Genomic DNA, 15,000 nt, shown 5'->3' with positions numbered 1-15,000 from the left:
TTTAATATCACAACCGGTGGTGACTACAGAGACGGAGGCGATACGCAAGTGTCTCCTCAGCCTTAGATACAATCACACACTCCACCTGCAACACCACGCTGGGCACGTGTGGGATGCACAAGCAGCCTGCTATCTGGCTGGGGAGACTGAACATACCTTCCCACAGTTACAGCGAGGCAAGGCAGAGTCCCACTGTCAAAGGAGAGCAAGAAAACGCTCTAGGCAACATTGAAGTCGTCCCGGAAGTGGGATAGAGTCAGTAGAACTTGATGGACAGGTGGACCGTGAGTGAGAAATTCTAGCAGGAATGACAAGACAAATGGAAATCATGGGTAATAAGAGGATATTTATGACATTGTATCAATATCATTTACTGATACAAAAGCTAAGTTTTATTCTGATTTCAGTAACATTTCTCAGATAGATTGCTTTGCCCTTTCTTTTCTTTTCTTTCTTTTTTTTTTTTTTTTTTTTTTTTCTGAGACGGAGTCTTGTTCTGTTGCCCAGGCTAGAGTGCAGTGGTGCGATCTCGGCTCACTGCCAGCTCTGCCTCCCGGGTTCACGCCATTCTCTTGCCTCAGCCTCCCGAGTAGCTGGGACTACAGGCGCCCGCCACCACACCCGGGTAATTTTTGTATTTTTAGTAGAGATGGGGTTTCACCGTGTTAGCCAGGATGATCTCGATCTCCTGACCTCGTGATCCACCCGCCTCAGCCTCCCAAAGTGCTAGGATTACAGGCGTCTTTATGATACAATTTATGTTTCTTTGGGCACATACCCAGTAATGGGGTTGCTGAGTCAAATGATAGTTCTGTTTTTAGGTCTTTAAGGAATTGCCATACTGTTTTCCACAAGGGTTGAACTAATATACATTCCTGCCGACAACGTATAAGCCTTTCCTTTTTCTCTGCAACCTCACCAGCACCTATTATTTTCTGACTAAGTGCTATCTTTTAATTGATTTCTAAATCTTCTGCCTTGTCATGAGATAATTTCTGATTTTTACTCATTTTTGAAGTAGTCTATGGAAGTGGCTTTCTGTGCACTTGAGAAAAATAAACATTATTTATTTGCTGTATACTGCCATTACTTTACATGTATCTGCTAGATTGCATTACTTAACTTTTATAAGCAAATAATTCTTATACTTACCAATGTGTTACTGCTTGATCTACCAGTTTCCTGTATGAGTATATCATCTAATTATATCAATTTTTGTTTTATGAATTTTGAAGTTTTGTGATAGGTGCACACAATAATCACGATTATAATATTGTCTGAGTGGATATTTGCCTTTGTCTTCTTTTATCATGACTAACATTTTACCTTTGTGCTGTTTGTTTAATTAGTCTAATATTAATATTATTGTACCAGCTTTTTCTCTAAGTAATCATCAAGTATGTCTTTTTGCATCCCTTAATTTTCAACTTGCTGTAACAATCACTTATAAGCATCCTTTAACTGTATTTTTTCCTAATGATATCTGTTTTTTGAAATATTTGAGTAATTACATGTAATGGAATTACTCACAATTTGAACTTTAGATATTGAGATTTTCCTACATAATTTTTATGTCTCAGTCACTTATATGCGTGTGTATACTTTAAAACCTTAATATAAAAGTAAATTTAGTTAATTTAACCTTTGTCTGCACTGCATTTTGAGTGAGTACCACAGTGTTTCTTCCAATTTACTACTTCTCTTTTTAACTATATCGTACCTAAAATTTAACTTGTATGTATGTATACACACACACACACGTATGTATGTATGTTTGTATATATATTTACCTATGTAAATTTAGTTGCTTTATTTCTGTCCTGTTTTTCATAGTTCTTTCGTTTGTTTCTCTGACCATCTTTAACATGGTTACTATGAAGTCTTGGTTGAAACCCTCAATGAAATTAGCATCATTCCATGTGCATTCTGTCACAGTTGTGACTCTGTTGGCTGGCTTTCTGAGCAGGAGATCTCTTCATAAGTTTTGGCTGTTAGTTTGCAGGTTCATTTCGGGTGTTCTCTCAGTCCTCTGTACTCTCCCACACACTAGGCCACCCCACCTCTCCTGGCTAGTGGCACCATGGGGTTCAGCTACCACTCTCACCTGACCCTAGTTTTTGTGTCTTTGAATTATAACACTACTCACATTTTATTGTTTACTTCTTTCACATATTAAATTGTGAGCAGGTCAAAGATGGAGGTGCCTCTATTCATTTCAGCTTCAGCAATGCCCAGCACAAAACCTGACAGATATGGTAGTTTAGGTTCCAAAAATGTAATAAAACCAATGCATTCCTTCTTTGCCTGGTAATAAGGATTACATTCTTGGGTAATAATTAAAAAGTCACAACAGGGCTTAGATTTAAATGCTATAACTGACATAATTAGAGTAATTTTTACCTGATTGCTGATTCATGGTTTTTTTTTAAATACCCAAGTACTAAAATTAATCACAATCACATTCTCAGTGAGTATTTTGTCCTAGAGTTGAGGGTGCTAACATTTTTACTTGATAATGACAAGAAGAGAGTGACTGCCTGATTCCAATGACATGCTGAAAACCAGCAGGGAAAATGGCGCTGTCCTCTGCACACTCCTGTTCAGACAAGTTGGAAGATGTGCCCCACTGAGGTATCAGCCTCTTAAAGGGTTGAGAAAGGGTTCAGAAAGACTAAGTTATAATGAGTCAACTGCAACCCTTCTGAGAGATGATCTGTTTATCACATGTAAGATACTATTACCCTTTCTAAATTTATTGACATTGGATGCAGTAGTAAATAGATATCAGATTGCTGGTTTCTGGAGCATGGAAATCCATGGCAAGAACAATGGCCAAACTTGCTGATAATTCACCATGACCCTATGTTGTCACAGACCACTGGCCAAGTGTGCAGTAAGAGAGGATCAATATCTGACTGTCCTGGAAGACTTAAAATGTCTAGATCTTATTCCAATCTGTGGTTATAAAATATCTGATTGTTCATACAAGATGTCAAGAATTTTAAGTGTGTCCTGATATTCAGGCCAATAAATGTACTATATTAAGCATAGCATAGTCACTCCTAATAACTAATGCTGCAAATGAATATGTGTAGCATGTATTCTATAAACACATGGCAATCTGCATTAAAACACTGTTTCATTTCTTAATTGTTGTGGAAAAGGTTGCCAAAAACTAGTTATTGACTATCTCTGGGCCTCCACAAGTGATATATGAAAAAGGAAATAATAATATCTAACTTTATTTGAAATTCATTTTAGTTTCAATACATATAATTCAATTGTTTGTTTAAATTTTATATTTCTCTGAATCGTCTGTAGTCTATCCATTAATTGTCATGATTTCGTACAACAGAAACCAATCTCATCTAGAATCAGGAAACAATTTATTGGGAGAATAGTGGTCAGTTCATACAATGATTAGGAAGCATAGAGCAGTGTGCTCTCATGAGCAGGATTCTCCAGGAAAGATCCTGGGAGCTTATACGGAGTCATCTGGTACATGAATTGCCAGAGCCAGGACACGGCAGGAGGTGCACCCAAACCGCTTCCCATGGCACTGGAGCTAAAATTGCCACAGCCACACATCCCAAGGGCTGGGCTGCTGGCTCCTCTAGACAGTCTCTAAGAGGTGTCTCCCTAAATCCCGTGGGCATCCTGAATCTGCCTCCTTACACTCTGGCTGTTTAGTGATCTGCTGATAAAGTTGTTCTTATTTAGAAGAAGGCAGCACAAAACAACATAATATTAGAGTATGCTCCCCAGAAAATTCTTGCCCTCCTGCTTCTTGGGGGATGAGAGATTGGGGCTGAGTGCCCTCTCTTACTGACCCCTGGCTCATACGCTTTTGGGATAAATCCTGTTTTTCAACCCGTACTATGTGATGTTGTAAACTCTGTCCTGAGAGCTATTGCACTTTTGGGAGTCACTCAGGAAAAAAGCAGGCTTAGAAAATGACAAGAACCGCCGGGCGCGGTGGCTCACGCCTGTAATCCCAGCACTTTGGGAGGCCGAGGCGGGCGGATCACAAGGTCAGGAGATCGAGACCACGGTGAAACCCCGTCTCTACTAAAAATACAAAAAATTAGCCGGGTGCGGTTGTGGGCGCCTGTAGTCCCAGCTACTCGGGAGGCTGAGGCAGGAGAATGGCGTGAACCCGGGAGGCGGAGCTTGCAGTGAGCCGAGATCGCGCCACTGCACTCCAGCCAGGGCGACAGAGCGAGACTCCGTCTCAAAAAAAAAAAAAAGAAAAGAAAATGACAAGAACCACAGGCAGAAAATGGTGAGGGGTCTGCTGTCATCTATCACGAAGCCGCCAACACAGAGCCCCCAGTGGGCTGAACTTAGTGGCTAACCCTAGGCCAGGCGATTGCCTCTAGCTTCACGGAGATGGAGAAGACATGTATCCTTGTAGCAAAAACTGCTGTCTTTCAGTATCTATTCTCTTCTTTCATTTTTAACATTTATTAGGCATCATCCACTCAACTAGGCAACCCATTTCTCAGCCTCCCTTGCAACAGGGAATATGTCTGGGCCAATGAACTATGAGAAGTGTGTTGTTCATCTTTAAGATCATCTCCTTAGAGACCAAGCCACTTGGCATGGACTTCTTTTTGGCTTACTGGCTGGAAAATGTTACTCACCAAAACCATTTTGGAAAAGGCCACATTGTGAGAATAGCTTTCCCACCTCAGGGCTAGTACCAGAGAATGAAATAAAATTCTCTTTCTAGGCCGTATCATGTTCTTATTGTTATGAGAGATTAGCTTGCACTCTGACCATGAAAATCAATTTGGACTTCAATAGGGAGCGGCACAGAGTGTTAGGTTTCTCCAAAATAGAATAGGTCTTCAGATGCTGAACTGCCAAGGAGCAAAGGCTGATGTCACCAGAATGTTTTATTGTCCTTGATCCTAACACGTATCTTTTGCTCTGCTAAGCAGTCCTAGTCATTTCCTTCCACTTGAATGTGGCAGCCTCATTCCCACCACATGTCCTAACTTACATTGTTTACGCAACTTGCAAGTAGTTCTCTTTTGCCCTTTTTCCTGAGTCCCTTAAAGCAAAAGAAAATTAAGGTAAATGACTTCCTGATTCATATCTGTATTACTATTGGATGGAATAATGAGTCAGTTGCCTATCATGCAAATATGCAAACACTAAAAACCAAATGAATCTCAGTTTTCATCTTCTCTCCTCTGCCCTGCATCCTCCCTGCCTGGCTGCCAAATAGTAATCATACTATAAAAACACTTTTTGATCAATTATTAGCAAGCACTGGTCTGGATTCTTGAAGTTTCCTCCATAGACATCCTTGACACCATCTAGAAAGCCACAGAGCAGCTGAGTGATGTCTCTGGTAGTTAAATCTACTAGTAGCAACAAGATCTTTCCACCTCAGCCTCAATGTTAACTCATAAACTGGATGGGGTGAGTTCCCCTTCCTGGTGCGAAGACTGTTCCTCAGTATGCTCTCTCTTTAGGATTCTCTGAGCTGCACTTATTTTTTTTGGTTTTGGTTTTTGGTTTTTTTCAATACTGTCACACTTCCTCCTTCCTGTGGCAAAGCATCTAAATGAACATAACGAGCTCAAGCCAGGTCTGTGTTTCTGGCTTGCAAATCCTACACCCAGTGAGTTGGATAATTACTCTGAGTAATGGTCAATATACTGATAATTTGGAAGCCTATGAAACAGTTTGGGAACATAAACACACCTTACTGTCTAGCAGACATTCCATAGTATCAGTAAGAGCAAAGAATTATCAAATTGTTTTTGTTTAAATTTTGATTGCTTTTCATGTCAGATCGAAATTTAAACACCATTTCCCCCCAGTCTATGTTACTCCCATTTCCCCACAAATCCCCACTCTTAATATGAGGAAGCTGCTTATTTTGATATGCCTCAGATCATCATCTATGAAATGCAACGTGCATCTGATTATCTGACTGTAGGAACTCCAGGCTCTGTTCCCTGGAAGACAGACAAATCTGCCCACAGTTTTATTAAAGATGTTTCTTGGGAAAATGCTGAAAGAGAGTAAAGAAAGCAGGGCTGAGCAGTGAGAGATGCTGGACTACAGTGAGTGGGCCTTGGTGGGCTTGTCCTGGAGGGGAATCTGGGCAGCACTACCAGACCCCACAGCCTGCCTTTGCATTGCTTGAATCCACTGACTTTGGATAGTAAGTTCATCCCTGAGGAGCATCTTCTCAGGGGCTCAGATTGGTTCTTTTTCTGGAAAAACTTATACAAGGAAGGTGAGTGGGATGAAGTTTAATTCCTGCCACTGCAGAGGACTTGAGGTTACAGTGACTCCTACCCTCTCCTGTGTTTCCTGACCAGCACCTCTTCTGAGACAAACGGTTTACCCAGAGGACAGACCCATATCTTCATCTTTGAACTTTCTGAACCACTAGTCACACATCCTTTGTAAGCTGTGGGTGCATGTGTGGGAAAAGTGCAGTTCCAAGAAAGTCCTGTTCATATGGCTCGCCCTTGGCTGCACCTGGGAATGAGCCTCTGGAATGTTCTGTCCCATAGGAGTATTTTTGCATTCCTGAGGTGTTTAGCCACGTGGTACCAATGGTCTGGATAGTTTAGAGCAACATGCATTCGATGGTGATCTGGCACTTCAGTGACTGAAGAAAGTCAGGCAAGTGCTCTATGTCTGCATAACCGACCCTCCATAAAAACCTTGGGCTCTGAGACTCAGGTGCACTTTCCTAATGGGTAGTATTTTGTACATGTCACACATCTTCACTGGAAGAATTCAGTGTATCCTATGTGACACCATTGGGAAGGAAAACCTAGAAGCTTGTGGCATCTGATTTTCTCCTGATTTACCACCTCTCCCACAACCAGGGAATCTTTAGAAGTCTACCATTATCTGTTGGAACCAGCTGGTTTTTACAGGGACCCAGTAGTTAAATTAAATGGCAGCCACCACTCATGTATTCTTTATAGACACCTTTTTTTTTTCAGGGTCTCACTCTGATACCCAGGCTGGAGTGCAGGGGTGCCCTTTCTGCTCACTGCAACCTCCACCTCCTGGGCTCAAGTGATCTTCTTGCCTCAGCACCACAAGTAGGGGACTACAGGTGCACACCACCATGCCTAGCTAATTTTTGTAATTTTTTTTGGAGAAACAGGATTTTATCATGTTGACCAGGCTGGTCTCGAACTCCTGGGTTCAGGAGATCCACCCGCCATAGCCTCCCAAAGTGCTGGGACTACAGGCATGAGACACCACGCCCAGCTCATTCTTTATATCTTCAAAAGTTGCACCAATATCAGCCATTTCTCCCAGGATGCAATTTTTAAAACATTTAGTATCTTGGCTATGACACAGGGCAGGTGGAAGGACAGGGAGAAGTTCTGGAAGCTTGCACCAAGCCTTGCCTACTACATCACTCCTCCACCACAGGGCAGTGACCAAAATGATGGTTCTGCCAGCCACGGATTGGGCCCATGTGAATTTTACATTTGCAGACCAGGGAACTGACCATTAGGACCAGTGGATAGAGTAAGAGTAAACCAGACCTGGGTCAGGGCTCCTATACATACCGCCCTAACAAGCAAGTTATGATGACATTTCTGACCCCTGAGAATCTATTTCAACATAGTTGTTTTGTATGAGAAGTCCTCAAAATGTCATGTACTTCACTTCCACAATGCATGAACATCCCTTAGATCCCTTCATGGAAGAACTAGGGTAATGATTTTCAGATGCACTTCCCATGGTGTTACAGGATCCCTACTCGTGGGAACCCAGCCCTCCTTCACTGCATAAGCTCTGGGTCTGAGAAGTGTCTAATAAGATCCAGAAACCAGGCCAGAGATCATGAATATTTATTGATCCAGCTGCCCTCAAAATCCTTGGCTGTATTTTTATTGTACAAATGAAGCAATGCTCTTGAGACCGCTGGTCCATCTTGGCCCTGGGTTGGTTTCTTCTACAGCCTCTCTCCATGGCTCATAATCTTCTCTGTGGGTCTGTGTGTCCATATTCCCTCTTCTTATGAGGACTCCAGTCGTATTGAATTAGGGCCCACCCTAATAAGCTCATTTTAATGTAATTACCTCTTTAAACCCCTATCTTCATATCCAGTCATATTATAAGGTTAAGAAATCAACATATGAGTTTCCAGGGACATGATATAGCCCATGCCATCCTGCTTGAGCTTGCCAAAGACTATGGGTCCCCACCTGTCACCCAAGACAGGGTCCACATTGCCAGCCAGCTGAAGGGGATCAGCTCCAACAACCCAGCCCTACTGCTAGGAGAGTTTCTGCCTCTTGCTGGTCTCCCTGAGGTCTATATAGGGAGAGTTTACTGAGGCATGAGGGAGAGAGTCCTTGAGCATCACCTGTTCAAATCACCTTTCTTCAATTACATTATGATATCACTCAGACAATTCACCTGTTATAAGATTTCAAACACAAAATATATGCTAAGGGAAAAAAGGTTTATTTTTGAACATGAATTATCCATTTTATAAAATATCTTCCATTACATCAATTTTGATTTATTTTTATTTACCTATGAATGGATGCATTGCAATTTTTAAAGGCAATATCCGTATTTTCTGACATAAAATTTCACACAGTCATTTTTTTCTACTGATCTTTTAACTAAACTTATACAAAACAATTTCCTAGTCAGAATTTAAAACAGAGATGGGCTGGGCGCAGTGGCTCATACCTGTAATCCCAGCACTTCGGGAGGCCAAGGTGGGCAGATCACCTGAGGTCAGGAGTTCAAGATCAGCCTGACCAATATGGAGAAACCCTGTCTCTACTAAAAATACAAAATTAGGTGTGGTGCTGCACGCCTGTAATCCCAGCTACTCAGGAGGTTGAGGCAGGAGAATCACTTGAACCTGGGAGGCGGAGGTTGCGGTGAGCCAAAATCATGCCATTACACTCCAGCCTGGGCAACAAGACTGAAACTCTGTCTCAAACACAAACAAACAAACAAACAAGAAACAGAGATGCAATAAGCTTCAGAGGTAGAGACAGGAGATGCATTTTTAATAATATAGGTATAATTATCAAAGAGCCCAAATCCACCTTACATGTTGAAAGCATTAAATTATATATTATTTATTTAAAATAAAATTTTGAAATCTGAGACCTACACACACAAAAAAGAATAGTTTTAGCAGTAGTGTTTATTTTACTGTACTTTTCACTCTATGCCTAATTGAGGATGTAGTGTTCAGCTACACTGTTCTTTCATTTCCCTCCTATTTTCTCCCTCTTATGGAAATAAACACTGCTAAACTTTCAGATGAAGTGCAGTATTAACTTTTATCAGATGGTCCAAAGCCCAAAATGGATTTTGAACCTCATTCCAGGGAGGGCAATATATCTTTATAAGTTTCATCACATGAAAGAAAAAAAAGATAACAAAATAAAACATTACCTTGGCTAAATTTTCTCAAGCTGTTGCCAGAAACTACAGAAAACTGTCTGGTATTGCAAATACACTATAACATAGTAAGATAGTTTTATGTAACAAGATCAGTAGTTGAAGGTAATTTCTGTATAGTTAAGTACCAGAGGACACAAGTAATGTTATGTTTATCATAGACAATTTTCTAAAGTATTATTACTATATGTATTCAAGCATATACACTCAATCACAAAAACATGAAAAGGTATGGAATTTTAGGTAATTACAGAGTAAGTGTTTGCAAAACAATAGTTTTGCTTGCCATCTAGAGAAAATATTGCTAAAACATTTGCCAAAAACAGAATTGCCTCAAAATAAGTCAGTCTTCTACTTTTGCACCTATAACACTGAACTGAAAGGTACAATTTAGTATGCTTCCATGAATCCACGCTCATTTCTAATTATTGGTGAATGTGTATAAGTATTTTGAGGTTTTAGCATTTCTAGACTAAACCTTACTCCCCTGGCTACCTCATTTCCTACCACGACCAAGATCATTCTAGTGTTATCCCTCCTTAATTTAGGGCCTTAGGCATTGTGCTTTACCTCTGTTACATGCTACCCTCCACACCCAACCCCACACCATACCATACCACACCACACCACGCCACACCACACCGAATATATATGGACCTGGGTCTGGAAATTGGATAGCATATAACATTACAGAGCAAGCATTAGAATCAAAGAGCTGAGACAGAAGATAAAGCCCCTGTTGTCTGCACTGTTTCCATTCAAACTAAAGTGGGGTGCCACAGACACTGTTCTCAGGGAACGTGTCCATTTCTAGGAAAGCCAGCCAGAACAGAGGCTGTTCAGTCAACAGTTACAGACCACTCTGACTGTGCAATATGCTATTCCAAGCACTAGTGGGGATGCATATATCCCTGCCATTAAGATATTTATAGTCCAGTTGGTGAAGATAATTTTATTAGCAGGCATCCAGAAAGAATAACCTTAGCATGGCATTGAAGTGGGTGGAAGTGGCACTCAGCACGCTAAAGAGATGCACAATGAGAGCCAAGCATCAAATAGATTAAGCAAATTTCTAGAAAATGGAGACTTTTGAGGTTAAGATTTCTTTATGTCTCTTTATTAAATAAAGAAACCAGTTGTCTTTCTTATCTGACTCCTTCTTTCTTGATGAAATTATAAAACTTTTTACCTGAAGTAACTTTTTAAATACCCCATTGCAAGCAATGTGCTAACTGTAAAATATTGAGCTAAGCAAAATAAAGTGCTTCAATCCTTGTCATATTAGCATTCAGAATGCATTTAAGCTGTAATTAAAACACATTTTTCTTTGAATGCACATTTAATATGCACAGCAAGATTGATTAAATACCTCCAGCAAGCTGATCTTTTAAGTTTTGGTTTCCAAGATGGCACACGCATTGATTCAGTTTCCCGCTTGGGATTCTTTCACTGTCTTCATCCCTCACATGCTCCAGCAGAGGGCCCTCCAGTAGCAGCAGAATGCCGAAACACAGAAATGGAGTAACAAATCCCAGAACTGCATATTGTAATATATGGTGCATATTATACCATTTAATTATAAATTGTTAACCTTTTTAGTAAGACTGTTTTATTTTACAGAATGGGGAAGAAATGTGACCTCAAGATTAGGATTGAAAGTTGGGAATCAGAGGCTATAGGTCTAACTTTGCTTTGAGCTACTCACATAAACCAAGACAAATTTCCTTGTGTTTAATTCCACAATGGATAATTTTCACTTTCATTTGTTGATGAGGGCTAATAAAATAAATGAGGTGTTCCTTCAAGTCTGGATTTTGTCTGAATGTGCTGGGGTAAGGAAAACAGCGTTTGTCTCCCCTATGCCTTTATTTTTTCTTATAAAAATAGTGCCATTAAAATTTAAGTGTCCTTCAAAATGTTATATGTAGGAAGCTTCAAATTATTGTATGCATTATACCACTTGTTGCCAATTTAACCCAATTACTATTCTCCTTTTACTTTTCAGTTAATCTCTGATTGTACATTAGACATCTGTGAAAGATCAGGAACTATGTTCAGCCATTTTTGGCAAAACCCTATGGAGATATGTCTATTGGAATTGAGTCATCAGAGTATACAATCATATTAGGGAACTTGAAGGGCTTCCTTCACTGAACTTCATTAAAACGAACTTCCCTTGATCATTAAAATACAGTTTGACTTTGTAGCAGCATTTTTTGGTGAGTGTAGGCCTTTTGTGAAGTATCATTGAAGTTATCACTAAAATATCTTTGATCTGAGATTTTATGTAGAATTGCTCATGGAAATAGCACACCATTTTTGCAGGGCTTTATGCTATCAATGCATACAGAGGCTGTAAACGCATATTATTTTATAAAACATAATCTTTAATTGATTTAAAGTAAATATAAAAAATTTGCTCCTTCATATCTAATGGGAATATACTGAAAGAGTTGGTTTTAACTTTTAATTAACTGAATTTTCCATACAAGAGATAAAGTGCTTATGGTTTATTAAGAAGAAGAGAAAGGGTTAGGTCATCATCCAAAATTCACGACCCTTCATTCAGACTAATAAAAATGTTGATAAATATTTCATCAAAAACTGAAATCATAAAATGAAACACTTTGTAATTGTTTCAAGAGCCACAGTAATGTGCATTCACTAAAACAATGCATATATTGGCAAGCCTTTTTCAGCCTGCCATTTTAGGATACAGTGCTAAGGGCTCAATAACTTGCACATATGTCACAACCTTTCAAAAAATTAAGGAAAGAACACAAAGTTTGAATACCAAGTTTGCAATAATAATCACCAGGTGATTTCAAGTCCAGAAACAATACTGGGGAGTTTATTTTCTAATCTAGAAATGGTGTATCTGTGCAGGATCAAATGAAACACTAGAGGGAAAAATTTTGCAAGGTATGGTTCAAAGTAACAGCTATTTATATGAGTGGTTACTGTGTGTCACACACTACTGCTATTTCTATTTCCAAGAATTTTGTGGACTTAAAAAATACCAAAGGATAACTGATTATCATATTTCTATCTATCACAAAATGGAAAGTTAGGGATTGAAATGATTAGTGCATTTTTGAATATATAGCTGGTGTTTATCATTGATAGACATTAGTTTTTATGGATATTGCTCTACCAGCGGGGTGAAAGCCGATATACTCTAAATTCTCAACACCTGTTGGATATCTGGCAGGCTCGCTGCACAGATAGTAGTAACTCATCAATCCATTTATTCACTCAAAGACTTCGTGTGTGTGTATACTACACACCAGGGCTTATTATGATGTGAACACATAAGGTTAACAAGACAAAGTTTTTTATCTAATGAACTCAAGCAAACTAATAAATTATAATATAACTTCCAGTAAAGAAATATGCTACAAATAAAATAAACCAAGCAGAAAGAGTGTTGGGGGGACTGCTGATTTAGATACAGTCCTAAGAAACAGCATCTCTGAGGACGGCCCATTTGGGCAGAGCCTGCAGGAAGGACCAAATTCAAACATAATATCAATATAAGGAAAGTTCCAAACAACAAGAACAGCAAGTATGGATGCTCGAAGTAAAGAAATTCTTGGAAACAGAAGAAAAGGCCATGAATTCAGCTGAGCAAGTGAGACAGAGAGAGGGAGGAGGCTGATAGAAAATGTACTCAGAGAGGTGGGTAAAGAACAACTCCCACTTGTAGAGACAGTAGGGATATGGATTGGGTTTTATTTTGAGCATGAGGGGAAGCTATATATGAGTTTTCAATAGAATCATGACAATCTGGTTTTCACGGTTAAAAGAGGTTTCTAGCCGTTCCGTGGAATAAGGACTCAGAAGTTATCAAAAGTGCAAGCAAGTAAAATTAGGAAGTTATTGTAGTTCTCCACGAGAGCAATAGCAAAAGATTGAACACATGTAGTGGTAAGGATCAAATTTTGTAACTTGGCTATAGAAATGACAAAATACCCTTTTAGCACTGGGAGGAAAGTATGTTTAAAAAACAAGAGTGATCACTATATTTTCCACGTAGGCAACTGGAAAAGGAGAGACTGACAACAAATTGAATCTAGTGTCTTTCTTGTATGCCATGGGATCTAGACCAAGGTTTTACTTCGGACAGTCGAATCTGAAATGCCTTATTAAACAATCAAATGGAGATGAAACAGTCACCTGAGGCTCAGTGCAGAGGCCAGAGCTGTAGATGGAGATGCAAGATCTGGCATTTATTATTCACAGATATTACTTCATTATTTATAGATATAAGTCCTGGAAATTACCAATGTAATATCATATTTAAAACCAAGAGTCTGAATGGAATTACTTGATGGCATAGTTCACAGAGACCAGCAAAGAACACAGAAGGCTGAGACCAGGGCATATCAACCTAACATTAGAAGTCAGGCAGAAGAACGAGAGCCAGCACAGGAAATGGGGTCTGAGCAAGTAGGGCAGTAGCAGAAACTATTATAAGTGTGATGTCCAAGGTGCAAAGTGAGACAAAGGGGGCAAGAAGGAGGACCTTGTGACTGCTTCAGTGCAGAAACCATTGATATACAGTAGGGAAACCACTGCTGACTCTGATGGGGAGTCTAGGTAAGGCATGGTGAGGGCTTTCAATAAGACTGTAGCAAGGGAGAGGAGCAGGAGGAAAATATAAACTGAACACTACGTAACAAAGTAAAATCATACAGCCCAGAAACCAAATGATCCACAACCAAGGATGAAACAATAGTGCCATTCTCTAAGTAGAAAACACAAAGGAATATGCACATTTTAGGAAAACTCTGTAAGTTCAGTTTCAAACATATTGAGCTTGAGGTTTCTGAAGCATCATGGAGCTCAACAGCGACTCGAGACTGGCCTCAGCCAGAATTAAAAGCACACACAGAAAATAGAGTTTTCAGGAGCATCAACAAACAATTTAAAGAATGTATTGGGCAAAGTGAGCCTGCCCTAGAAAATTAGAAGGGAGACAACTAAGAGAATATATTGACACATATGTGAAGTATGCCTTTTGAGTGACGATGCTGTTTCAAATTTCCTTGTCTTAATCTTTCCCAAACTTTTTCAATCTGGCTCCAAATTTGTGCATTAAGAACAGATGGATATATCGTTAATTTCCTCCCACTGTGATCAAAAGAAAGAAAAGAAGGCTCTGCAAGAGTATACACACACACACGAACAAACACACAGACACACTCACACAGATATACTTCACCCTTGAACAATGTGAAGGTTAACAATGTGAAGTATCAGTCCCTGAGCAACCGAATATCCACATACAACTTTTGAGTCCTCCAAAATTTAACTACTAATATCTTACTTTTGACCAGAAGGTCTACCAATAACATAAATAATCAATTAACACATATTTTTGTACATTATATATACTGTATCTTGTATTCTTACAATAAAGTAAGCTAGAGAAAAGAAAATATTATTAAGAAAATCATAAGAAAGAGAAAACATATTTCCTATGCCTTAAGCGGAAGTGAATCATCAGAAAGGTCTTCATCTTCGTCTTCTTCACACTGAGTAGACTGAGGTGGGAAAGGAAGAGGCAGG

This window comes from Macaca fascicularis, chromosome 8, assembly GCF_037993035.2.
Source record: "Macaca fascicularis isolate 582-1 chromosome 8, T2T-MFA8v1.1".
NCBI classification, from domain to species: domain Eukaryota; kingdom Metazoa; phylum Chordata; class Mammalia; order Primates; family Cercopithecidae; genus Macaca; species Macaca fascicularis.
The sequence above is the reverse complement of the archived record's forward strand: the minus strand, read 5'-3'. Positions refer to the sequence as shown.